The sequence below is a fragment of the Harpia harpyja genome, chromosome 10, assembly GCF_026419915.1.
Source record: "Harpia harpyja isolate bHarHar1 chromosome 10, bHarHar1 primary haplotype, whole genome shotgun sequence".
Lineage (NCBI taxonomy): Eukaryota > Metazoa > Chordata > Aves > Accipitriformes > Accipitridae > Harpia > Harpia harpyja.
Genome location: NC_068949.1, coordinates 4,779,442 through 4,806,540, shown reverse-complemented (window position 1 = coordinate 4,806,540; position 27,099 = coordinate 4,779,442).

Here is a 27,099-nt window from a genome sequence, read left to right as displayed (position 1 = left end):
TAGTCCCAGTGGAGCTGAACCAAAAAAAGCCCAATAAACTGCTCGACTAAAAGAACAAAGATAATTGCCCCCAAAGGAAGAACCTCTCCAGTGTCTTGGCTACACAACACAATGATAAAACTGAGTAAAACTGGTCTCAGTCTCTGTTGACTCCAGAGACCCGGATGGATTTTGTTGCCATCACTTTGAACTGAATGACACAAAAGACCCCATTTATTCTTCCTTCTTCATTCCCTGCCATAAAAGCCAGGAAATGCAGTAATATGGCATTTCCAGTGCCATTTCATTCACTTTGTGCCTGAATTATTTTTATTTCCCAAGGCAAATGGAGAAGTGTGAGACAAGCGTCTGTCCCTAATTCCAAATTTCCTGCCATTGATCAAGTTAAACCATGGATCTAATGTTGTTAGGACAATATTTTCTTCTATATGTGTCTTACTATTGATGTTAACCACTTACTGTTTATTTCCTACAGCAGTTGGGAACATGGAAGTGCGTACTGAAAGGGCTGAGTCACCTCCCCATTGTCTAATGTTAGCCTCGCAGCCTGGACACAGCTCAGTAAGGACATTCTTGCCTCCAAAACCAGGAGCCCCCCATCAGGGTGGAGCACAGACCTTCAAAGAGAAGAAACAAGGAGCACTGCCAAATCAGGGAAGGCCAGACAAACAGCGAGCAGGGATGGACGGTCAGACCTTAATCCCACTAAACAGAAAGCGGATAGCCCTGAAGGGAGGGAAACTCCTGCTACTCTGTCTGGTCATCGGAACAGTCAGGATTTCAGCTCTTCATGGACAAGTAGAGCTGGCAAGGATGGGGGAGAGCCACTGCCTTTAACTCCCCCCCAGTTTACGCCGCCAGCTGGAGGCGACCCCCAGCAGCAGCCCCTGGCACCAGCCTGGGGACCCCCCATGGAACTCAGCTTGGGTTAATAAAGTTTGTCTTCCCTGGGAGCGAGGGATTTGTTGTGGAAACGCTGCCAGAAGAGCCTAACTTTGGCTCCTCTTCCCAAACATTTGTGGAAAGGCTGCAAAGCATCTGCTAGGACCCCAAGCTGAAGAGAAGCCAAAGGCAAGCGAGAAGACATGTCCCATCAGGGCTATGGTTCCTGCCAGAGACATGGTGCAGCATCAGACCCTGGGTCTCCTGGGCAGGGATGGGTAGAGGATCTTGTCCTCTCCTTCCTTCCCTCCTTTCCAAAATCTTCCTCCAGAAAAAAGGGGAAAGGCTAGATCTAAGGGGCCCATAGGCACCAGGGGTGAGAGCTCAAGGGTGCCTTGCTGCCCACTCCACCTCTGCACCTCTCTGTTGTTAAGGAAGGTGCCATTTGGGAGATAAGCAAGGGTGCAAGAAAAAAAATAATTACCTTCCTATTTTTTTAGGGAAATAAAAGAAAACAAAGATGGAGGATATGAGACTGCCAGCAGGAAACCAGGTCTTAGCAAAGTGAGGTGTAATGAACAGAAAACACCAGTCCATAGGGCTCTCCGCAGGGGACAGTCACAACCGTAATGGAGCCATCAAAAAAATATTGTTTTCCTTGCAGTAACACCTCAAGCCCAATTTACTACAAAGAGGAAAGAGCTGTAAAAGAGTGGGAAGTCTCTTCATCCACTGCTGCTTCCCAGGGACTGCATGAGGCCAGTTCAATTTGCACCTTTTATCACCCCCGCCTGCGTTTCACTTGTTTGCAGGAACCCTCTCCCCAAGGCAATAAAACCAAAATTACTGCAGAAAGCAGGCCATGGAAACAGCTCGCCTGGAATTCAAATGGGCTTTACTGGGGTGAGAGCTGCCAAAAGACACCGTTGGACCCCTCTGCCCTGGGCACCTAGCAGCCACTGATCCCATAGCACCCTTCACACAGCACTGGGTGCCCATTCCCTGCACTGAAGCGGTACAAGCTGAGCTCCCCCATTTCTACGGGTGCCCTCCCACCCATGCATTTCCTTCTACCTCCACTTGAAAGCCCCAGCCCAACAGAAGCCTGGGGGCTGAGCCCACCAACAGAGGAAGACACCAGCTGCGCTTGATTTTTCAGCTTGCAAGCTTCTCCCCAGCTTGGCTGCTTGCTCTTGTCATGGAAATACAGACTGACCCTCCAAATTACAGCCCATTTTAGGACCCTGCTGCTAACTATGAGAGCAGCAAGCCCCTCTTCTAAATTTTTTCCATCATTTTTCTTCTCCATTTCTGGGAAACGAGGGTCCACATGGCTCCCTGCCTCTCTCCTACTGCAGCGCTGCTGAGGATGAGAATTGCCTCAAGGAGCACAAAAATGAAAGGAGCTGGTGCAGGCACTGGCCAGGACACACAGCACCTGCATGGAAAGGCAGCAATAGAGGAAATAAAGATTTTTCCCAGGGGAGTTGATCAGGGAGGATGCTTAGGTGCCTAACTGCATTCAGATCCACAGGCAGCCAGGATCCTTACTGCTGCCAACCCCCACTTTGTCCAACCCACCAAGGGCATCTTTGCCCATCATCTGCATGGCTCTGTATAGGCAAGAAATTGGAAAAACAGGCAGTCCTGCTTTTGTGGGCTGATAATTGCCATGAGCTGATAAACTGCAGCTCTTCAGGCTGCGGTGACCTGCCGAGCACCCCCTCCCTGACCCAGCACTCCTCTCCCACTCAGCTTTGCTTTCAGGAGAAATCAGGCTGAGTTTCAAGCAAACCTGGGCTGAGCTTCAAGTGAGCCTGAGCCAACTCCTAATTTATGCTGTCAGTGTATTGTTTGGGGTCAAAACCATAAGACACATGGAAGCTTTGCCTCATTTTTGCTCCAACCTGAAAGCACATCTGAGACATCCTGGCTGCGTCTCACTGCTGGCGGTCGCCTGGATCACAGCACAGCACAGGACTCAGCTGGGAGCAAAAGGAGACTGATCTCAGAGGCTGGTCTGGAGCAAAGGGTTAACACACAGGGTCCCAAGTCCAGCCCAGGCAGTTATTTCAGGGTCATGCTCCTGAGTGATAAATTCTCAAAAAATAAATCTCACTGCAGGGAAAGATGCTGTTACTCTTAATTAGGTAGAGCTGCATCTTAGCAAGTAACCCTTTGCCTGCAAGGGCGCTGTGCACAAGGTGATGTGAGAAATAGGTTTCTGGAAGCTGCTAGAGGCAGCGCAGCTGGATGTCACCCCTGATTAGTGGGTGCCAGGCCAGGGCATGAAGGGTAGGGCTCAACTAGGAAAATGCTTCTTCATTTAAGGACACTCCAGAGAATAATTGTATTTTACAGATGCTTGGGTATCAAGGGGTCATCATACATATCTGCCACTCTGCAGGCATAAGACACTGATGCTATTTAGCTTTGCCCTTTCTCTCTCCTCCCAGCCCCTTTTGAAACTTCACACCTTTCTCTGGATTACTTTTTTCAGGGCAGGAGAAAGGACACTGGCACTGGGCATGAGGGCCAGAAAAGCCACTGACCCATTTCCATAGCAAGGCGGGCATCACAGGCCAGGGGTGCACATCCAGAGCCCCCCTGCTCCCCACACACTGGCCGAGACTATTCGCACCACATCACTGCTGACAGAAAGGCAGTTCACAATGCAGGAAAAGGTCTCTCGCCTCATAACAGACCTGCCAGGCAAACTGAAGAGCAGAAAGGCAGACTTTCTCCTCTGGAGATCTCTACTCCAGTCCTATAAAATTCACAGAGAAAGGTTTTTGGCAGGTTAGGGCTTTGCCTGCACCACAAAACCCAAAAACTGCCTTGAATTAGAGCAAGGGCAGTGGTAAATCAAGCCAACATTGGGGTGCTGAGATGGGAAGTCCCCCCCCATTCCCTTGAATTTTAGCAGCAGCACGGGTGGAAAAGTTGGCCAAGCTTTGCCAAGAGCATCTATCCCATCGAAATTTCCCATTACTTGTGGCATATAGGTATGACATACAAAGTGCATACGAGCCACCTCTTCACAGCATCAAGACAAGAGGCAAACCATGGTCTGCAGTGGCAAGTGGAGGGTCTGTATCTGCTTCAATGGCAAACACTGGCCTCAAAGCAGCCACCGAGATGATGGCATGGAGACCATCATCTCAGTGGAGGAGGATAGAGGAGCACAGCTCTTCTGTGCAAATTTTCCTTTCTTCTATGAGAAAGTTTAGTCTTGCTAGGAGGCTGCATTTATATTGTGGCTGAAGGAATCGCTCCAAACTGGAGACCAGTAAGTTAAACAATCTCCCCAGCTTGTCTTTGTGCTGAAAACATGTTCCACAGCACTTCAATAGTTTGGGCAACAGTGGGGCTGTGTGTCATGTATTATTTCTGGCCATCTGGAACAAACATTAACCACAAATAAGCAAATTTGCTTGTTCTTTACTGCAAAGAAAGAAGAGCCTTGCCAGAATGATGCTCATTTCCACCGACGACAGATGTTTCAGGCATGCTTGGGTACCAACTGCTGCATGTAAACCACAAGTCACCCTCCTGCATCCTGAGGAACCGCCAAGTTTTATGGGCTGAGATTCTAAAAAACTAGAAAGGGGGGGGGTGGAATTAACAATCAACCTTTTAAGTTGACTCAAGTTTACTTTTTCCCTGGGTTTTCAACCTGGTGTCCCCGTGGAGTGAAGCTTACCCAGTGGCTCTCTGCTCCTCCTTGCCCTGCCAATAGTTGCAACGCTGGGCAGCTTGCAGGCGAAGCAGAGCGAGCTGCCCAGGACGGCTGCGTGGTTGAGGATGGAGGTGCACATAGAGGCAGGGCCCCCCATGAACTGTCTGAACTAGTACTTGGAAAAATCCCCAAATCTGAGGATTGCAAACTTCCTAAAGTGCCAGCCCCACGTTCTCCATATCCATAAACACACTTTCTCCCCCTCCCTCTCATACACATACGCACACTAGGCGGCTGCTCTATTACTTTCAACCTCCCACACGAGCCAGAGGGACAAAATGAAATCAATAAATAACCACTGTTAGCTCCTGCATTTTCAAAGTAGTGCACGGGGATTTGAGTACATGTAACTTCCATTAACCTCATTTAGAGTCAAAAATGTAACACCCTGGCCCCTGCTCTGCAAACACAGAGACTTTGCTGCAAGCCACTGGTCCTGGCAAGCCCTCACTCTTTCTTTGCCCAGACCAAGGCTGGGGTTTTGGGTTTGGTTTTTTTTTTTTTTTTTAAAAGAGGAGTGGCTGCTGTCCTGAAGTTCTCATTTCCCTGTTATTGTTTTCAATTGCTGGCATTATTCAGAGGGGGTTTGCGATCCAGGAGCATCACATCCCCATATGTCAGGACTTCAGCAGCAGGCTGCCGAAGCGCTCTGCACTTTACTGCTAACCTGCATGCACTTGGAAGGGGTGCCCAGGTGGTCCTGTTTCTTGCAGAAGTTGCCCTGAAAACATGCATGCCAGGAGCTCCTGGCTCAATGCAGGAGAGGTTTTAGGTGCAGACTCTGCTTTCTTTTTCCAGTCTTGTACATATGTTTATTCCAGGATTGGGGCAGAAACCAACAAGAAAATAAAACCAACAAGAGGTTGAGGCCACCTCACTGGTGCTCAGGAGCCTCTGGGATACTGCATCATTGATGCTGCTCTCCCACCAGCCGGGAGCAAGTACACATACAGACAAATAAGCCCCACAGTGCAGCTTTTGGAGAGCACATTCCCTCCATCATTCTACAAATCTGGAGGATTTCCATGAAGAGCCATAACACCGCAGAGCGCTGACAGCAGGCGCTGCCACCCAGAGCAGGAGAGCAGGGAGCTGTATCCCATGCAGCTTTGGCAATCAAGATAACATTGCTGCATCCCAGCATTACAGGCGTTTGTCATTCCTTTGATAAACCACCCTTCACACCACGTAAAAACCAAGGGCTCGCTTGCTGCAGGAATTACTTTTGTAATTATTTTTTGCATCTTATTTTTGTATTTTTTCCAGCCTTGATAGGCAACAGATGTGATTAGCAAATGAAAGTAATTGCAGTCTTCCTTGCCTTAGCTCTGAGTCATACCAAGCAACTCTCCAAACTGCAGTGCAATAGCACATTGCTGTACATTTACACCCTGATCAGCCCGGATCTTTGATTGTGTATTTTTAGAGAAGCTTTAGGAGACACCACAATTGTCTTCCTTTTTAGGAAATCCTTTTCAAGAATACTCATTTCTAATCAGGGCTGGGTGCAGAAGAAAGCATCCTTCCACAGGAAAGGGCCTTCAAAATGCTCAGCAATGAGTTTGGGAGGCAGGTGAATTGTTGTAGGGTTTTCTTTAAACTTGTTTTCATTTTTTATCTACTGGAAAAAGAACAAAAAAGAAAAGATGGAATTTTTAAATGACAAAACATAAAACCAAACATTTTTGTAAGAAAAATGGAAAAGAAAGTAACACGTACATTTAAATTTCATGTAACTGAAAACCCCACTTCAGGTAAAGACACTGCCATAAGTGTTCGCTTCCTATGGAAAAAAAAAAAAAAACAACAAAATCCATTTGCAACACTTTCATCAAAATGTTTTTAAACAAATGCCTTTTGTTTAAAGAAATTCAGCTGCATCTCAAGCAGTTTAGCACATGTAAAGAAAGCGTGCATGCTGCTGGCAGAGACATTTCTCCATCAGAGCATTTGCAAGGCTTTCTTATTAAAAAGAGCAGCTATGGGCTCTTTTCCTCTCCCTCAGCATCACCAGCGTGGACGATGAAACCATGAGCTGAGTCAGTGGAAAAAACATCATTGTTATACATTAGCTAAAAAAAATTACACAAAGACTAGTTTTGCTCAGTGAATGACCTGTCTTCAGCTACATTTAAGCAAAACTTTCAGGTCACACCTGGAGACAAGTGAACAAACCCCAAAAAGCTGTATTTGTACACATGGATGCGCTTCCATACACCTGGTCATAAAAGAACAAGTCCATCTACGCAGAACAGAGCCACTGGCACAGGAAGATACGTGCTGTCGTACACAGCTGTGGAACAGTGGAGTTTATAAAACCCTGTTTACTACGTCCTCAGACATCTGGCTTGGACTCTCTGGTGTCTGATACAAGCTGTGCTCACACACAGCCTTCCCCTCAAGCAGAACATTTAAAGATCTCTTTCTTTTTTTTAAAAAAAACCTCTTTGCAAGGCCGCTTATTTTCCAAAACCCTAGGAAAACTTAAAACCCCTGGGGATTTCTCCCTCCCTCCCTTAGCTCAGGCTGAAGCCAGCCAGTTGGGAGGACACATCAGAGACCCATGCACAGAAGCGCTGTTATCATATCCCACTTCATTTCTGCAAGAAGCTGGCCAAACCCACCAGCAGACACAACTGTGCATAAATACCAAGTCTCTGCTCAATTTTGTATCTACATCCAGGCATGGTGCAGTATAAATGACAGTAGAAAACACTGCCTGCGGTGCAGGAGTGCAGGTGAGGTCTGCCTAGAGTCATGCACAAGTGTCCCCACACACCTCTCTCACCATCAGCTTTCCCCTCACATAGCACAGGAGCTGCCACCCTAAAAATAGCCAGCTGGCCAACAGCTGATCCCCACACAAAAGACCCTCCATATCCCAGGAATTTCACATGGTCAACAGACAGGGGAGCTGCCCTGCTTTGTGCTCCCAGCCCCAAATACTGCTGTCATCCCGTCTGTCTCTCCCTAGCACTGCAACCTGCAGCGTCCTCACAGCTGAGCTTGCTGCAAGCCCCAGCAGCCCCACACATGCCCCCACAGATGCCTCTCCCCATACCCTGCCACAGAGAAAGCCAGCATGGATTTACACCACCATATACAAACCTGGGCTTTTCTTATTCTTGCAGGCCATGCCGAGTTTCCATCACGCAGATTTTGTGATGGGTCTTTCCACTCATTTTCCTTCCTCAGCCTAAATCTGTTCTTTTCACCCCATTTTTGCCAAGTCCTTGTAGTCTTTATGGTGGTGCTTTATAGCATCCACACAAGCTACTCAGGCCAGAACACGTACATCATGGGAGCTGAAAACTACCAACCCCAGCAACAAACTGTGAAACAAACCCAGACCGCGAAAGGCACAAAGCTGCCTGAAAGGCATCAGCAAAGTGCTGCCACAGGTAATGCTATGAAAATTACGGTGGTTTTGAAAATAGCCAGCAAGCTTGGAGAGGACTTATTGCCTACTGATGCACCGCCCTTAGTATTTTAAGAAACAGTACCTCTGTACCATTAGTGCTGCTATGGCAAAACAACATTATTGCAACAACCCATCATGTCCATACCACTGTTAGGCTGGTGGCTTTGTTCCCACCCTGAAAGGAGGTGGGAAACGGGGTAGAAATGGAGCATCTGGGAAAGACAGCACCTCAGGGGGAAGCACAGCCCAGCCTGAGGGGAACACAGGGCAAGAAAAGCGCAGGTGAGGCTGCCCAACACGATCAGTGAGCAGAAGGACAAGCCAGCCCCCCACGCAGAGCCCAGGCACCCTGCAGGAGCAGCATCTAGGGCTGAATTAACCTGGACCTGGGGCAGCACATGGCAGGTGTCACCATAAATTACCAGGGCTAGAGCCAGCACAAGCAGGGCACCTTTTTAGGATGGCAACAGCCTTGTGTAGAAGTCTGAGCAGTCAAGGCAGGAGCCAGTGGCTCCAGGCTCTGGCTGGGGGGTTAGAAGATATTAGGTCCAAGTACCACCTGCTACGGTCAGTCAGCACTGCAGAGGCAAGCCCACTGCGGATGGACAGAGGTCCATAACAGGCTGATAAATGCCTTGTCTTGTCATTACGTTATCCATACACGCTTAAATCCCGGAGCAGATTTCACCAGCTCGGTGCAGCTCCCCAGCTGCATTTCCCCACTCGCGCCTGCCGGGCTGGGCAGCAGGAAGGTGTGAGCACTGCTCTGACACCAAATCTCTTTGTTGTCTATTTATACCCTGCCCTCTGGAAGCAGCTCGCTAGCGGCTGTCACTTGGCGTCTAATCTCTCCTTGCTTTGCAAACTGTCTCCTGGCAGCCCCACTGCACCCCACCACCACTTGGGAGGCTGCTCCCTTCCCACTCACTTGTGGTTTTTTTTTTTAAAAAGCATCGTAAGGCACCCAGATTGCACTGATCGGTTAAAAGGCAAGGCTTTACTCTTCTTATCAAAGGCATAAGGATTTACTGATGATCCCAAGATCCAAACTATTACCTTCACTTTGTTCCTGGCATGCAGAAGTTGATGCCTCCTGCTGCACAAGTGGGTACCTAAGGCAGGGCACCAAATAAGATTTGTCACAACAAACTGTAGCAGTCCCTGCTCACATAGCCTTAGATCTCAAAGCCCTTTAAAAGAATTTCCATATCATTATCATTTTACAAAAGGGAAAACAGAGGCACAGAGGAATTAGATGACCACACATGTACAACCAAAAGCCATGATCCCAAAACCTTTGAGCTTGTGAGACATCAAGAGCACCAGGACAGCAGTGACTGACCTGTGGATGCATGTAGCACCTACCTCCCTTCGTGTCCCTTTCGGTAAGCATTTGAGGCTTATTCTGTTCACATCTGCAGGGACTTCCAAAACACAAACCACGTTCACCAACCATCAGACTGGTATTTGGATCAGTCCAGAGAAAATTTCGCATTAAACCATCTCCCCACAAGGCCTTCTCCCCCCACAGGTGTAGGGCAGAGAGAATGGAAAAACCCCTCTCCCCCTGGGTCTTTCCAAAAGCCACCATGGGTAGCAACACAAGCCTTCCTTGCTTTGGTGCAAATGCAGATCCAAGGAGCTCTTGACCCTCCACCTGAGCATGTGTCCAAGCGCAGGGGGGTTCATTGCCACACTTCCTCCAAGACCACCTCTAGGGCATGACAAAAGCTGTAAACCAAGGCCAGAGAGAGTGGTCCAGCAGCTGCAAGAGGATACTGGTCCCCCGAGCAGTGACTGGTGAGGCCATCTCCCCACACAGGAGGCCCACAGTGGTACAGGAGCCCAGCCCCACAGGGGGAACACATCCCAGGGAAGGACCATGGTGCACCTAGCAGGGATGCTCTGGGCACCCTGCTGGGAACCAACCCTCTGTTAATCCCCATTTCTCCCCAGTCCAGGGGATGGGGCAGCAGACAGGCACCCAGGCAGCAGGACTGACAGACAGGGGCTTTTTTTGAGCAGTGCATGTCTCTGCAGCCCAGGGAGCCTCCAGCTGTCTCTGGAGCTGCTTGCAAAGCCACAAAGCCACAAAGTGTCAGCTGGGGCTGAAGGAGCCCTCCCTCCGCGGGTCTTGTTGCACAGTCAACTGGTGGGGACAGAGGAGGAAGAAGAGGGCAGCCATGGGAAGCAACAGGGCTTGTTGGCACCTGCTTGTCACAAAAAAGCAAAAGCAAAAAGCAAAACAGCCAGAGCAGGGAGCAGGCAGCAGCAAAGCAAAGCCAGGCTCTCCAGCCTAGGTGAAGGGAAGGCAATGGGGTGCCAAGACGCACGACCCCACCACAGTGGCAGGGATGGGTGCAGGAAGAGTGGCCACGTGACAGGGGGTTTGGGGGAAAGCGAGACCCTGCAGACACCATAGCATTCAGCAGAGGAAAGTCCCACAAATAGTTTTTGTAGGCCACGTCCCAGCAACTACTTGTAGGGACTAGCCTTTTTGCAGAAGGGACACTTCTGCATCTAGAGACAGATGCAATTTTCACGGAGGGGCAAGACTTGGCTAGTTTATACACACGGTGAGCAAACTTCTCCTCCACAACAGCCTGTGAAGACCACAGTGCTGTTATAAGCCATTTCAGACCACCCTCTACCCCAAAACACAGCTGAGTTGTTGGCCATATGCAAGAGCTCCTTATTTAGCTGAGGCTACATCCATCCCAGGGATGAGCAAATTCCTCCTGCCAGAAGGAGCCCGATGACAGCAAACTCCAGCCACTATGACCAATTTCCAAAGCATTTTCCATGTGCTTTCCTGAAATCCCTTTGCCTGGTGCTGGAAGGCTCTGGGTCAACCTCAGAGGCTTTCTGTGCACCTGGGGGCCGGATGGGGCATTCACTTGATTACCTCAAATTAATTCAAAGCATGGTGAAGCTTTGAGTGCCACATCATTTCCTAAAACATTGCTCCTCTGGCCCAGAAAGGCTCATGGGAATGAAGGAAGCAAGTGTTGCCTTCTGCTTGCAGTGAACAGATTACTTGGTGGCACCAAAAGCTAAAAAGAAATCACTGTAAAATGCACTCCTTGTGCTATTTATCCTATTCTCTTTTTAACATTTCCCTGAAATTTGGGGGAAGTTCATTTGTGCAGAAGCTTTACATTTCAGCTTTTCTCACCAGCCCAATTTGCCCGAAATCCTGGGTGTGCTGAGCTCCCCAAAGGAGGATGCCCCATAACTGGGCTCCATCTCCCACCTCTGGGCTAGTTTTTGGGCAAAGCTCAAGTACCATCCTCCCAGCACGCCTGGGGTCTGACAGCTCTCCCACCTAGCCTTTTCACAGCTAGAAGAGAAACTATAACTCTCCTCCTCCCTTAATACCCGCATGGCAGCTTGGTAAGATCAGTGCACTCACCCCTCTGCTCCTACCTACACCTTTATGAAAGTGCTTATGTGCCTCAGGGGCCTGTCAGAAGCTCTCAGGTGATACTTTCCACTGCACAAAAACTTGCTGCCCTGTCAAGTTTCCAAATACTTTATGTACACAAAAATACAGAAGCAAAGTCACCTCATAAGATTGTTCAGCTCAGGCAGAAAGCACTCCAGGTTGTAAAAAAATAACTGCAAGCTTTAGTGAGGTCTCCTGTGAGATGGGGAAGCCTTGAAAGGCCATGTTGGACCCCCAGGAACATCACTGGGCATAGGCTCACCATCAGCCCAGGTGCCCACTGTCACAACAGTCTTAGGTCTTCTGCCCCTAATTATTCCTCCTGCTTCCCAGCTGCCAGTCCTCAGAAACAGGCTGAAAACACAGTCCCAGCTCCGAAAAGCTGCTGCCATCTCCTGGAAAGAGGCTCCTTCCCTGGAGAGTGGCGAGAGCATGCAGGGACCACCGGGACACATGCCAGAGGGGACCTACGGTCACCGGCACCTGCTGCTCCAGGGATGGCCTAATCCTCCCCCATGATGTCATACCTGTCACCCTGATGACCGAGGGTGATGTCAGAAAACAGGATTACAGGCTTGTGCTGCAGAGAGCAGGTGGGCCCTGTGGGGACAAGGACTGGGACCACTCTTGATTTCAGCACAGGCTTCCCATGGGCAGGAGCACGCTCCTTCCCGGTAACTTTTAACCGGCACAGGCAACATTTGGGCACCAGGGATGCTTTCTCCCCATCCCGATTGCAAAATCAGAGCCTTTGACAGAAGGAAATGATGCAGAATGGCTCCCACACACCAGGCACTGGGACCCCATCACCATCAGGAGGCTGAGGGGGAAATCATTGCAACTCTCCTTTCATCTGCAGCACCCCATGGCTACTGCACAGCTGCCCAAAATATAACCTGCCACTTCCATAGGTCCACACAGAGATAACCTGAAGTCCCAGGAGCCTCTCTCCTCTCTGGCACCAATACACATTTTCATAAACATATCTGTCAAACAGGGTTGGGGTGGATTCCCCCCGCCCCCAAAAAATCTTAGCCATCTCTCCCTGATGCCACAAGACTGAGGGGTTCAAATTGCCTTCCCCAAACAGCAGCATCCGCCAAGGCACAGCTGATGGCCCCACAGTGGGCCCGTGAGCTGGCCTGTGTGAGCGTCACTGCAGTATTTATATCCTTTTATTATGCTTTAAACCATTGGGGAGAAACAGGTGCAGAGTTGTCTGCGAAACAGACTGCGAAACACTGCGAAACAGTGGCCAGCAACATCCCCCCGAGCCTTGAGCTGTTATATGCACGAGCATGGACACACACACATGGGAGGACAGAGCCGGACATTTTAAATCCCCACTGAGTGCCGAAGTTGGGGATAAAATCAGTCCTGGAGGACACACACTAATGCACAGTAAAGCTCTGATGGGTAGATTAAACCCTCACAGGCAATTCTGATAAAAACACCCTGCTTCAGCCCTTGCAGCTGTTCAGAGGGGGCACAGCCAGCTGGGGAGACCCCCATGTGCCCCGGGGAGCCCTTTCTGGCTACTTCAGCAAATAAATCACCTCTGCCCTTCAGCTGCCATCCTGGGAGTGCAGCCTTGGTGGGAGCTGCTCTCCCAAAAGTGCCCAAAGCAGGATGTGCGGCTATGGGGCTACAGAAAGGCCATTTGTGGTGTACATTGGGCTTGGACTGTGCCTCTTACCTTGTTTCTCAGCTTGCAGTCACAGGGGGGGTTGCTGGGGTGCATCTGTGGTCCTCCACAGCGAGGCGGGGAGGTCTCCTTCAGAGAAAAGCAACTCTTCTGGACCCAGACCAGGCTCTGCCCACTTGAGATCCTCTGAAAACTCCCCATCTTCTTCCTTAGGGGTAGGTTGGTTGGCACCTTTCCTTGGGGGATCCCCAAAGAAATCTCCTTTTACAACCTGGAGCAGAGCCACAGTATCCTCCAACAAACTGAAAGAGAAGCATGGCCTGGAGTGGGAGGTTTATTGCCCTCACCCCAGGCAGGGTATCACCATCTAACCAGAGATGAACCTGACCTAGACTTTCCCAAGGCAAAATTAAGGGACAACAAGAAGACACCATAGCTTTATAGCCTCAAGTCAGCAAGAGTGAAGTGTCCTCACCAAGCAGGTCAGAGGTGCCACTACTCGGGCTGTGTTTGAGGACACCTCCCAGCTCTGTCCAGCCACTTAACACATGAAGAGAAGCACCATGTGATGGCTTCAGGTTCACAGCTGGCTAGCCACCCCTCACTTTTCCTTGAAGCAGGTGGAGGGTGATATTAGGATTAACATAATAGGGCAGTGCCTCAAGCTCACCTGGCCTAGGGCAGCAGCAAGCTGAGCAGCAGATTTCAGTCAAAGCTCATGGATGCAGCTTGCCTTAGGACATGCCTGCTTTTCATAGGAAGGAGACAGGAAGCCTTGGGTTAACTGATCCAGCATAACACTTCATTGCTAGAAATCAAAGCTGAGTTTAGCTTTGAAACCCATCTTTTATGGGTAGAGGCATTACCCAGTGCTGCACCGTACCATATTACCTCAGATCAGGATAAAAGCCAGGTGCCACTGTGACAACTGCTATTCAGCCTTTACTGAAAATGAACCCTTTTCCTTCCCTTTCTTCCCAAGCAGGGGAGGAGCAGAGGCAATCGGTGTCAGTGTCCCCTGCAGTCGAGCACCTCATAAATCTCCCCTTTGGAAATGCAGGACAGCCCCATTCCGCTCATGGGGAAGAAAGCGGGTATTGTTCAGCCTCAGGCTCAGGTACGCCACGGGGAGCGTCTGAGCTGAAACCCAAATGCATGTGCTGTGGGATGGGCTGCTGCGACAGCCAGGACAGCCCAGGCTGATAAAAGACCACAGGTTTCCTCCCCACCAGGCTCCAGAGAATAGCGCTTCCGATTTTTACTTTGCTTCAAAGAATAACGATGCACTTTATAATGTATGAAATGGAAATACCAAGATCAGGTTCACCTCTACCACTCCTCCTGCACACGTGCTGGGGGTATGTGTTGCTGGGCAAAGCCAGGGGGATTTGTTTCCCCCAGTACCATCCCCAGCAGGACAGAGCAAAGCTTTCGTAGTCCACTTGCTAGCATCCTTCTCCTTGACTTCAAGGCAAAGCTCTGGGCACCTCTCCCCACCAACAGCCCAGGTTTGCAGATCTATATAACATCTGGCTCAGCAAGGGGAGACCCCTGTCCTCCATGTCACTGCCATGGGGAAAACACTTCCTCTCCCTCCGCACACCGCCCCCGGGAAACCAAAGGTCAGGGAGCCAGAGGGAAATTTATGGGCTTCCCCTCCTAAAAGACTTCTCCAGATGGGTCTCCAACACTGTATTTTTTTAATTTTTTTTTTTCCAGGTGAAGGGAGAGAGGAGGGGGAAAGGAGAGGAGGGGGACATGGGTAAGGGCAAAACTACAGGTCACATTTTTCTGCTCACAGCAAATGCATCAGGCAGAGGGGCCAGCGGGTGGCCAAGCTGCTACTCCCACTCAAACTGCAACGGCATCAGAAGATGTTGGGCTCAACAAGGGACATGAAGCTGGCTCAAGCTGCGAGATCCTGGCTCGTACCAGACCAACAGCAAAAATCCCCATCATAGCAGCTAGAGCTGCCCCCTGGAAAATCTCCTTGTGCAATACAGTGATATTTTGGTGATTCAATGCAATAGCCCACACTGGGAATAAGCAGCATTTTAAGGGGAAGAGGCATGGTAGGTACTGCACAACACCCACCCACCCCATTTCAGCCAGACCCACAAGCACCAACCTCACCAAACCCCAGTGCCTCCTTGGGCAGCAGGGCCAGGGGGTGACATTATTTCAGTGCCCTTGCTTTTCATACCAGTCACCTGCGGGCAGCCAGCACAGCAGGACCACAGGCATCATCCAGCCTGCCCGGATCGCCTGTCAGGAAGAGGAAATGCCACACATTTTCTGGCTGCTTGTACCTGTGCCAAGTCTAAATGCCACCCTTTAAAAATACCAGCGGGAAGGAGAGGCATGCCACTGGCCACTCATCCCCCCCCCCCAGTCAGGCCACCACAGCCACCCAGTTATTTTCAAATGAGGCAGCAACTTGAAGCAGCTGAGCGAGACACTGGGCTTTCGCACCTCCCCACGCAGGGCAGAGGATGACAGCCCGGTGTCACCCACCGCAAGGCAACAGCGGAGCCACGATAACACGCTCAGACTGGCTGGGGGCAGGGACCGACATCCCAGGAGCTGCTCTCAGCATCCACAGGACACCAGGGGCTTTGACCGGTGTTCCTAATGAAATCAAGCTCCTGCGATGCTTCTGTCTGATCAGCGGCCAGCCCCGCATTGCTTTAGCCTGAGCAATTTTGATCCCTCTGGCAAATGACCCCAGGCACCTCGCTGGCTCCCCCGAAAGCCACAGCCTCCGCTCCTCAGTAGAGAGAGGGGGGCAGCAGCACTTCCCATGGGAGCACTGCTCCCACGCAGAGCAAAGCTGCCCATATGGCCCCGTGCCAGCTTGCATCAATGTCCAGCCACGAGAAGAATTCCTCAGCCCCAGGCAAGTGGGCCCAGCAAACCATGGATCCCCAATCACAGCCTGGCTGGAGCAGCTCTCCTGATTATTTATAATCGAACAGTGCCTTATTTCAAGGTTTGACCTATTCTAGGTGAATCAGGAGGAAACCATCCAGCCACTGAGCATTACCTTCAAGTTTCCAGCTGCTTTCCTGCCCCTAACAAGCTGGAAGGGGGTGGCTGGGACAGTTCAGGGAGGCATTAGACACCCCAATGCCCTATACCCCTGGGGGACACATGGGAGGACTGAGCTGGGTGTCATCTCCGCGCAGCCTGAGCCATTCTTCTGGGGGATTTGCACCTCCCAAAAACTGGCATGGTCCAAGGGCTATCGCATTGCTGGCACCAGGGCAGGGAGAGGTCAGCAGTGTCTCTCACCTCCCCTCCAAAACACGTCCCTGCAGCTGGTGGTACCCACGCAATCCTCCCTGACATCAATATGGAAATGGGAGGGTAGTATTGCCATTTGCTGTTAAAGAGCTGCCACCTCCCACTGCAGCCCTGCATACATGTCAGGGCACGATGCTTCGACAGCACCCACATACAGCAAAACACCCTAGGAGTCCCTCCGAGGGCAAGAAATGCAGCAGCTTCAGGTCTGCAACCCCTTTGAAGGCATCAGTCTGCAAAGGCAGCAAGGCCCACCTCTGCCTGCACCCCAGATATAGAACAGGAACAACTTTCCTGCCAAATTTATACAGAGAATTTGCTTAAGTGTCAGGCTGGCTAAGCAGGACTCCACAGTGCTTATTTAGAGTGAAATAATGTGCTTTTTCCTGTGCAATGCATTCCAATCACCTCTTTGAAGCCACCCCAAGCCCTGCTGAACCAAGCAGACCCACCTGATGCCTGTGAGCATCCCAGGACAAAAGGCTTCTGTGAGGATGAGGCGGGTGTCCAGGGTGGGAGCGCAGAAGCCACCAGCACCACATGTGCAGCTGCTCCAGATCCAAAGGGATGCACCGGCATGGTGGAGAAAATTGATGATGATGAGGGAAGTCCATCAGGCTGCATGCTGGCCCCACAGATTGATGGCCTCTGCAACGAGCTGCGCATAATGGCCAAGTTCAGGCTCCAGTGGCCGGGAGCTGAAAGGCAACAGCCATAAATAAGCTGGGGAAAAGAGGGAAGACAGAAGGCTGGCAGGGATAAATAAATACTCATGCTGCAGCAGGGCTGGGGGGAGGCACAGGGAGAGGGGCTGCAGCACCGGAATGGGATACAGCCCGCATTGGGATGGAGATACTGCCACAGACATGGCTGCTTTGGGGCAAGCGTTCCCCATTCAATAACACCAAGTGAGCTGTTTCCCCCCCAACCCATCTTTCCACCCAAAACCATGGCCAGCTGCTAAAGGGGCCATGTCACACATCCTTCCCTAAAATACAGCAGGGGGAAAAAGACTAACTAAAGGGGCTTGGTACAGAGGATTTTAGGGTTATAATCCCACCATTACCAAAACTCCAGCTCAGTCTGACACTTCCCCCCAAGACCTTTACCTCTCAGCAGGTTTCTCCACAACAGACCTAGCCAGCCAGGCTTCCTTCATCACCTTGCTCAACCAAAACAACCAACCTCAGGCTTTTTCCCCCCTTTCAGTTATTGCCTACTGATGAATAGGGGAGACAGCACAGAGCTGGAAGTTTCCCTCATTGTCCCCCATCTGCTTCATTCGGGCCAGTTACTCTTCTCCAGCTTAAATAAGCCCTTTGCATTTTGTTGTGGTCTCTTCTCTCTTTTTCTCGCCTCCGCCGTTTTGTCAAGAAAAACCTTGCCCAAAGAGCCACTGTGATTTACTGCGGCGTTAACAAATGTCAGAGCTTGGGAGCCTTGTAGGAACCGCTCGCTGGCAGCCTGCCTGGACAAACATACTAAAAGTCAACCCTGGCGTAGATACTTGAGGAATTAGTGTCCATACAAAGATGCATTAAATACAGGGAGAAAGATGGGGGATTTTTACAACAGAGGCTTGAAAGCTTCCTCGGGGCTGTTTAACATATGGTGCTTCTCCTCTGCACCTGCCCCATGGCCCCTTACAAGAGAAGCTCCTGGATTCCTCTCCTTGTCACCAGACCCAAATGCCACTCAAGCTACAGTTCTCGATGGGCACTGCCTGCCTGGCAAGGCTGAGCCCACCTGCAAGGTAGGGGTTTGTACATGTGTGGTTTAACAGTTAATTTTCCCCCCTAATTTTCCCCTGCCAGATGGGTTTTGCTGGTGGTGGGCACATCGCAGAGCAACCTCTGCTCGGCCAGGCAGGGTTCCCCACTTGCTACAAAAAAAAAAGAAAATGTATTTTTAAATGCATTAAGTAGGGGGGGGAAAAAAAAAATCCATAAATCCAACTTTTTGCTCATTAAATCCTTACATCCAGCTCAGCCATAGGGGAACACATCAGACTCAGGGTACCCAGGCAGGGGGAACAATTGGGAAACTAGAGACACATTGGCCAATATAATGATTTTTAAAAACTCTCAGCATTTCCTCGGTGGCTGCCAGCAGCTCCCCAGCCCTGCCTGCATTGGCTGGACCATTGCTGCAGGCAGGCCATGCATCCCACACAGCCCCGCTGCTCTGCTATTGTCATTTTCCCAGATCCCAAGCGCTGCATTAGGGAGGAATATTTTGCATGCACGTTGTGCGTGTTTTAAAGGTTAATTCCTCCTCCGGCACCTTCTGCTCCACAGATTTGTCCAGTGTCGTCCACACTGTAGAAAGCAGCCCCGTGCCAGGAGAGGCACGCTCAGCCTTGCAAAGTGCAGCCAGGCAATGTTCCTTGGCTGATGCCAAATTTCCAAAAAACCAAAAAGAGAATATAAAAAAATATCACATCCTAAAATAAAAATAATAAAATAAATACCCCCTGGGGCTCTCAATAGAACAAAACATTTTTCCCAAGCAAATCCATTCCCATATATGCACTGCCTGGCTCTGAGGAAGGGTGGATGTGGAAGGCTCTGGAAAGGCGGTTATATGAACTGATGCGCTGTAAACCTCCTGCATTAAGTGGGATATCATAACCCACAGCAATTCAGCAACTTAAGGATCATCATGTCAACCCAGCTAACATGATGTTACCTTAGTTTACCTCTACGCCCTGCCTCCAAAGCACAGCTCCTCACCCATCAGGCAAGACCTGCAGAAGCACACCAGGAGCAGATGGATAAGCTGCTGGAAACCTTTCCTGGGTATTTATGCAGATGGCACAAAACAAAAAGAAACCTGGATGTCACCGGCCAAGTGGTACCTTGGCAATACCGCTTCTCGGGGGAACACCTGGGGTCCCTACCCACTCTCCAAAGGAGAGCTTTCCCATCTCCACTGACCATGGTGGAAACACAGCAGCACAGCAGATGAGGTTGGAGAAGGGCTGCCCAGCTCTTCACCCCACAGAAGGTGGGGTCCCCAGGGACCTTCATCCATTTAGGGCTGCAAACTGCCTCAGCCAAACACACAACCTACGCGTGTTCCTCTGGGTGCCAGGGGCAGGTAGGCCATTTGCCATGTAGGGCAGAGAGACTCAAACCAATGTTGGGGAGGGAATGGAAAAAAGATCTTTTTTTTTCTTCCCCTGCATTACATCCTCACAGAGCAGAGCCAGCAGAGGCAAAGCCATCCTGCTTCAAGCCTAGACCTCACATCCTCACCCCAGAGGTTTGCCTGCACAGCCAGGAGCAGGAAGAGAAAGATCCAGCCAGTCCCACCTGCCTGCTCCCCCACATCACATCAGGCACAGCTCACCATTCCCAAAAATGCATTTGCTGGATAAAACCCTCTCCTCCCCCACCCCACGATAGCTTTTCCCCACCCAGCTTCTTCCTACCAAAAAGCTGCTCCTCCATCAGGTGGCTGCCAAGGACCCAGGAAGGAGCTTTAATCTTCAAAACAGCCAGGGTGTAGGAGGCAGAGGGACCTCATGGAACAGCCTTTTGGCATAGCAGCTGACCCAGGGAGCAGAAGTGAAAACTACTCAGCTCTCTCCCCAAACTCACATCCTCCCACACCAAGCTCGAGGTGAGAAAGAAACAACAACCCCAGGCTGGGCTTAAATAGAGCCACCCCATGGGTGTGAGGAGGCTCCAGGTGAGGCTGCTCAGGGCCGTTAAGGCCAATTAGTGGTCTCAAGGCTCAACACAGGGAGATGGAACTAATAACTAATCCAGGGGTCCTGGACCTGCCGGGGCTCGGCCTTGGGGGCCTCACAGCTCCTCTGCCCCTGTGCTGTGCATACCCATTGCGCTGTAATTCACTGTGCCCTGGTTAATCCTGTATCCAGCCCCACTGGGCAGTTAAATCCAGTGCAGGATTAGTGCACGGAGCCTTTCTTTGCCCAGCCCCAAAGCATAGACCACAACATCTTTGCAGCACAGCGTTCACTGGCAGGCTGAGCCTGTTGCAGTAACTGTAGGGCAAGGACTCAGGGCAAAAAGCCTCTTTGTTTGCCCTGCCAGGCAAATAAAGCTCAGCTCGGGTATGAGCTGAGTCCCGAAGCGCAGGGAAAGCGGCTGCTCTGGCCGCAGAAAGCCCCGGCACCGCTGCAGGGCCACCAGCTCTTTCCTCAGCCACCACCAATTCAGTGGAGCCGAAGCCCGGTCCCAGCCAGGTCCAGTACATCCCAGCATCACCAAAGCTACCTCTCCACACAACCCCGGGCTGCGGCACCTCCGACAAAGCCCGGCCTGTTCCTTGCCTTTCCACCAGTGCTGCGTATCACACCGGGCTCCCCTCTTGGCTTTTCCGTAGGAGATGGCTCTGCAATGAATGGGTCCCTGTTTCGCCCTCGTTGTGGGACAAGTGGGAGGGCTTCAGCCTCCGCGGCACTTCGTAACTCGGGATTTTATTAGCCTCCAGCCGCTCTGATTCCGAGAAGCTCTAAAAAGAGACTTTGATTTCCAGGGTCTGTTTTTTCTTTGGGAATTAAAATACCTTTCATCGTCACAAACAGCACAGCAGAGTTACAGAAAAAGGGTGGGGAGGGAAATTAAAGTAATTGGGGGGAATTACTGGAATGCGCAAGGCCTCTCCGGGCGCATCCCCCCCCACGGGAAAGGAGCTTCCATCCCATCTCAGCGGGGCAGGAAAAGTCTCTGGCTGGCCGATAAGGGTTTCTCAGCCTTTCGGGGACACGGCGAAGCCCTTTTGCATGGACCCGAGGCGGAGGGTTAGTGGGGAGTCCTTGGCAGAGGCTTGGTGCAGCCTGCCACTGGCTGCTCGGCCCCAAAACCCAGCCCGCCAGCTTGTTGGAGCCTTTACAAGCCCCCAGACTCCCACAGAGCAGGAACGGAGCCATTTAGTCCAGGTGAAAACATTTTTCTGCTGAAAAATAGAGAAAAAAAACCTACTTAGGAATGCTGACTGGAGTTAATAAAGTCAAGAAAGCCATATAAAGAGTAATAAGTGTTGAGAAAGAGGACTTTAACTTCTATTTTAATACAAATACTAGATCAAAAGTGTGTTGCTCTGCATTATTGGCACAGTACACCCATCTTACTGATTTCTTCTTTCCAAACCATGAAGGCTTTAAAACCCTGCCCAGCAGGCTGCACTGCCGGCTGGCCCACGGAGCTCTGCCGTGGTGAGAACCCATCCCAGGTTGCTCTAGCGGAAGCCACGCAGTTTGGCCCTGAAGAGCTGGGCCGCATGGCCGAGACCTTTTTTTTTAAATCTTAATATTTTAACATCCTTTTTTTTCTATTTATAAAGGTTTGGGAAAACAATCTGGCTTCTAGAAATATGAAAATGCTGGGCCAGTCCCTACCTGGCCAGTGCTCCTCCAAGGTGTCCTACAGAGCAGGGTATCTGTGCTGGGGTATCCCGGAGGAGTGCAGGGGTCCAAGAGTGGAAACGGTGTTTTACTCCAAAATGCCCTACAGCAAAAACCCCGATAGACACTACTCCCTGACCCCGCTTCAGGCCTTGCGAAACCCTGTTTCCACCAGTGAGATTTTTCCTGCAAGGGGTTACACCAACAGTAATCAAGAAGCCGCGGGGATCCCCGTTCTGTGTTTTACAGGGTTGACCTCGCTGGGGTGAAAAGTACAGGGGGAGCAGCAGGGAAGGCAGCGCGGCCCCCCCTCCTCCTGCCTGCTTGTATTTTTAATTTGCTTTCTGCAAATCCCTGCTTCCGCAGCAAAGCCGGGTCATCGCCGTGGCCTTACCGGGGCCAGTGGTTTGGGTGCGATAATAAGAGATGAGAGTTGGTGAAGAGCAGTGCCGGCAGCAGAGGGGCCCAACATGCTGCCCTCCCACGGGAGACCCCGCACCAAAGCCAGGAGGGGTGGAAAGAGAAACGACAGCATCGTCAGGGGACAAGCTCAGGTGAGTGGTCGTAGGAGGCAAATTTGGCCAGTGCTATAAGAAATGCATATTTTTCCCCCCTCAGATGCCTCGTCCAGGTTTTCCCCCCTCACCAGTAGCAGAGCTCATCTCTGCCTGGGCCAGGCTGCTTGGGAATAGTGCAAATGCCAAAACTGAGCAACTTGCTGAAATAATAAATAACTGGCAAATAATTAGCTTAAGAAGCATGCAGGGAGCTGCAAACGGTGTCACTCGGCCCCTGCAGCGACGGGTACAGCCAGGACAGCCGTGGCCACACCATGGCACAGACCTTCAGGCCAGGAAATGGTCTAAATTGGGCTTCTCCCCTGCAGTATCCCAGGCTGCTTCCTGAGATATTATTGTTTTCCTTCGCCTTCTTGATGTATTGTCCCGTAGCATATTCGGGGTTTCCCAGCGTGTGCCAAGAAACCACTGGCCGTGACGCACCAGCCTGTTTTTAGGCTGCCAGCAGCAGCTCCTTCCTGCGGGGAGCTGGGAAGCGCGGCCCCCCTGGGGTTCCCCAGGGTTCCCCCACCTTCTGGTCCAGGGGAACCAGGCGCATTCATTTTTAACACCGTCAGGGGATGTGAAAAATAACAATTTGGGGGGAAAGAGGATGATGAGCAGTGTCTCTGTGGCCCCGTGAATTGCACAGAGCCGTCTGCAGAGCAGAGCCCATCGCGCTGCTCCAAAACGTAAGCCATCCCCTCCGTTTTCCTGGATTCAGCCAAATAAAGGGGGGGAAGGAAAAAAAAAAAGACCAGGCCACACCTTTCCTCAGCCTGGTTCCCAGGCAATAAAAATATCTTGGAGCAGGAGCCCCGGCTTCACAGCAAGACCACTCACGGAATCGGGTTGTGAGCCAAGGCAGCAGGGAGCTCACCTGCGTGGCTTGGCTTTGCTTTCCTATAGGGTGGATTTTAAGGACCCCAGTTCCCAGGCAGCGTTGGCAGAAGCCATCTGAGTAAAGAAATTAATGGCCTTCCCTTCCCAGTGCTCCCACGGACCCCCTCCTCCTCCTCCCTGCCCATTGCCTGCTTGCAGCACTGGTGAACCCCTGCAAACTCCAAAATCTCCCCTGGGGAGCCTCTGCCCAGGGCCACGTTTTTCCAAGCGTCTCTCCAAATATATATGTCAGCAGCCGAGAGGGGAGGAGAGCAAGAAAAAACATTTTGTGAGTATCCGTCTGTTTGCAGATCATTAATTCTCCCCGGGGAGCCCCAGAGCTCTTTCATCTGCTTTTTGCTAAGTTTAGGTTAGGGAGGTTTTCGGGTGCAAGCACAGTCAGGGAAAGGCAAAGCCGCCCTGGGCTTTAGCAGATCACTGAGGAGGAATTTGGGCAGGCAACAGGAAAGTTCTTTCCCCGGCTGGGAGGCATCCAGTCAGGACAGAAACAATCCTGGCTACCAAATGCTTTTATAAAAGTAAGAAGAATAGTTGTTTACTCGCAGGAAAGCAAAGAACGGAAAAAGTTATCAACGCCATTGTTTGCCGCAAATAAATTTACCTTCTCTAGTCATATGGTGTATTCAAAAAAAACCCTGCTTGCTCTTATTTAACATCACATAATAACGTAGCACCTACGTAGCTGGGCTTGCCCCCCGGCCGGCCCGGAGGCCTCGGCTCGCACCCACCCCACGGCAGAGCCCCTTTCCCGTCACCTCTACATCGCTTTCTCGCTCCCAGCGCCTTGTGGCCAAGAAGACCTGACCCGAGCCCCGCTTTTACAGCTGAGCTGCCCCTCTGCGGCTGCATTTACGGGGCTGACAGCTCTTTAATTGCCGTTTATGAAAACACCCTGCCACAGTCTGGAGCACAAAAGCTCAACTAAGAAACCGTCCTCTAACCCGTGCTGGCTGCAGCATGGTTTGCCTGCTCCCCCCCCCAGCAACGCAGAGGGGTTTGGGGGTTCACGGGCAGGCTTAGGCAATGTCAGAGCAGCGAGGGACTGAAAAAACCTCCCCAAAATATTGCTCTTTAGGCATAAGTTTTTGGTCTGTCCCTTCTCCGCGTCTTCCCTGGCGTGCTGCTCCCGGGGAAGGGTCCTTCCCGCTCTGGTCTGTGGCTCACGGGTTTTCCATCGGGACCTTGCAGAGGGTTCCTGCCTTGCCAGCCATGACACAGCATCGCCTCCCCCCTCCCCTTGCAGCCCCCCACAACCGAGGCATCCTGGCCCGTCTCCGGCCAAGGCCAAGGGCGCGGGATCCCAGCACCACCTCCTGGCAACGCACCGCCATGCAGGGCCCACACGCCGGCTGCGGCCAAAAATCCCCCCAGTAAGCCCATGAAGACCACCCGGAGAGAGAAACCGAGGGTTGCGTGGACCCCAGCCTTTCTCCTGTCTGTCCAAGCCTGGGTATTTTCCCCTTTCCCCAGCATTGTGGCCGGCCCCGGGGTGGCTGCGGACACAGGGACCCCCAGTTGCATCCCCCGGCGAGCGGCAGCTGCCTGCTGTGGGGTGAATAGCGGCGTGGCTCGCCCAAGAGGCGACCGAATTTAATTCGAGATGAATGGGCACCTCCCTGCTGCCCATGACATTTTCATTGCAGCTAACAAGGGGAGGAAAAATCCAATTAGGTGACAAAGGGGGTCCCTAATCGGCCATGCAGCCCGGCGCGGGGGCAGCCAGGACGGGCGCAGCATCGTGCAGGAGAGCAGGGACGAACCATGGGGAAAACAAGAAAACCCTCGAAAAAAGTCCTCTTGTGACATCGCAAAGGCCAAACTGCAGGATGGCAAGGCTGCTGAAGAGCACCCAAAAAATGTAGTTCTAAAGAGAGTTGCTATTTGCACCCCCAGGGTCCCATCCATGAGTCTCCCGGATCACTGAGATAAAGGTAAAGCAAGCTGAGCATGGCAGGGGCATCTCCCAGGTACAGAGTCCGAGGGCAGCAGAGGTAAATAACCTGCAGCCAGGAGCATGCTGCTCCTGAAAGAAAACACTAATAAAATTTGGCAGACTCCTTCCAGGGCATCCACCTGCCACCAAGTATTTAACAAAACCTGGTTCCAGGGGCAGGTGAGGATGAATCACATCAGGGTTTATTACTAGGGGAGCTTTTTCAAACCACAAAAGATTTTGGCTAACCCTGGGTTGCAGTTTTTTCCAGCAACAGGTGCCCTTTCACAGTTTTAACGTGTGCGGCCAGCAGTACTGTTTATCTCCAATCTCTGATGCCTAAAGCAGGGGGGGATCAATGGTGGGACCCCCCCATGCGTGCAAAAACCCCCTCCTGCCCAAACGCGGGGGACTTAGGGGCATTGCAGGGTGCAGCGAGGGCATAGCAGCCCACTGGGAAAGGCAAGGGGGGGGTACGCACATAAATAACAGCTGGGTTTTAAAGGAAGGGTGATAAATGGGGAACGCCGCGCTCCCTTGGGAATTATTAACGGCGGGAGGAGGCTGAAACCTTGGCTTTGCCCCGGGGAGCCGGGCCTGCGCGGTGAAAGCTGATGGGCGGGGAGGCGGGCAGGGGGGAGCAGATGGCCAGGGGAGGCCGGGGGGTCCGGCCAGGAGAGGGGGGGGTCCCACCAGCACAGCGCAGGGGGGCTGTGGCAGGTTACGGCAGCTGCATCTCCCATGGGACACAGCTGGGCCATGCAGGGGGAAGGACCCCCCTGTGTCCTCTCCTCCCAGGAGCCCCTCAGGTGGCTCCAGCCGCAGCTCCAGGTGGCCACCGCTGAGTATTGACCCAGCGCTATCTCAGCTCCCACCTTATCAGGGCAAGGGCCAGCTCCGAGCACCAGCACCTGCCCCATTAATCTTCCTTCTGTCCCCGCTGGCGCGGAGGTCTCGATGGCTGAAACAACCTGCCTGGGGAGGGGAGCGGGAGAGCTTGGGCCACTGGTGCCTGGGGTCTGGGGGTGATGGATTGGTACCCGGGAGGTGACAGGGACTTCTTTTTCTCTCTAGCTCCTGCCATTGCCCCTTGCCCCTGGGGAGGGGGACCGTGGGCAGGCAGGTGCCTTTATACCTGGGTATATTGGCGGCAGCGTTTTTCCACTGCAATTTGGTTACTGAAGACAGGGATGTGGTGCCCTGAGGAAGAGAGGAAATGAGCTCCACTTGCGTACACAGGGGTGGAAAGGGAGGAGGAGATAATTTCCTTGCAATTGCTACCTGAAATAACAAGCTGAGCCTGAGCGAGGAGCCCACTTTTCATGCACAGCCTTCAGGGTGAAGATGGAGATGTGATTTCCTCACGTCGGGGCCTGCTCCAGGCAGAGCTGCACAAAGTCCAGGCAAAAATCACATCTGAGGCCCCAGAAAAATGAGGTAAAGCCTCACAGCTCTGGCCAAAATGAAAACAAAAGGCAGCGATTCTTCACGGCTGCAGCTGTGCAACTCCTGGCAGCAAGGGTTAAATGCAATCAGAAATGTCCGTGGGGATCATTAAACACAAAACCTGTGTGAGTGTCCCTCGGGGAGGGAAACCCCGTTCTTTGACCAGGGCAGGAGCCCCAGTGATGATGGGGGGGGACTGAGGTGGTCCCAAATGCCTCATCCCCCAGCACCCTGCTCTTGCCCGTGCCCCAGCAAACACCACTACAAGGATGCACGGAGCTGTAGGGGGGGCCAGCAAGCAGCCGGTAGAAAAACTCACACCTCCTGCTTGCCCCAGCATGGGGTTTTCTAGGGGCATCCCCGGTCAGAGAATAACCAGCGAGGCAGGAAGACCCGAGCAAAGCCAACATTGGCTTTTGCCCTCTCCTTAAAAACCCCCTTAGACCCTCAG